The sequence below is a fragment of the Muntiacus reevesi genome, chromosome 8 (assembly GCF_963930625.1).
Source record: "Muntiacus reevesi chromosome 8, mMunRee1.1, whole genome shotgun sequence".
NCBI lineage: Eukaryota > Metazoa > Chordata > Mammalia > Artiodactyla > Cervidae > Muntiacus > Muntiacus reevesi.
Genome location: NC_089256.1, coordinates 92498841 through 92499652, shown reverse-complemented (window position 1 = coordinate 92499652; position 812 = coordinate 92498841).

Genomic DNA, 812 nt, shown 5'->3' with positions numbered 1-812 from the left:
AAGCTACAAATAAGATTTGGTACAGACCTAACGAATTAAAGTTGAAGTGTTTTGGTTTTTTTTTTTGTTTGTTTGTTTTTTTTTGCAGTGAAAGCACAGACTCTTAACCACTGGACCGCTGTCAAAGTCCCTTGAGTGGTATTTTAAATGTTTTGTGTGTAGAGTGAATGTGGACACATACACACTCATGTACATATAATTTCTTTCAACATTAATTCATTTTTCATAATAGAAATATAAGCTTCTTTAAAGTAATATATTGTAAAAACAATGTATTTTTCTAATAAAATGTTAAGTAATTCACCTTAAGCCAGTTTAATGTTTTTTGGCCAAGCAGCCTAACAGTTTTCTTAATTTAAAATTTTTTAATTACCAATTTACACAGTTTACAGCAAATATATTAATCATTTAAAAAATGTTCATCTTAAGGGAATTCCCTGGTGTTCCAGTGATTAGGCTTGGTGTTCTCACTGCTGAGGGCCTGAGTTAAATCCCTGGTTGGCGGACCAAGATCCCACACACTGTGTGGCATGACAGTGAATAAATGAGTAATCAATAAATCTTATCAATCAAGCTATGGGGATTTCCTGGTGATTCAGTGGTCAGGACTCCGCACTTGCACTGTAGGGGGCATGTATTCAATCTCTGGTCAGGGAACTAAGATCCTGCATGCCATGTGGCTCCCCCCAAATTTTTTTTAATGAAATGTTTATCTTAGAAGTATCATCATTGAACCTTTTGTTTTAGTCAGATGCTTTTTAATTGCTCCAAGGTGACTGTTTCTATTAAAATTAGATTACTTGGACTCGGTG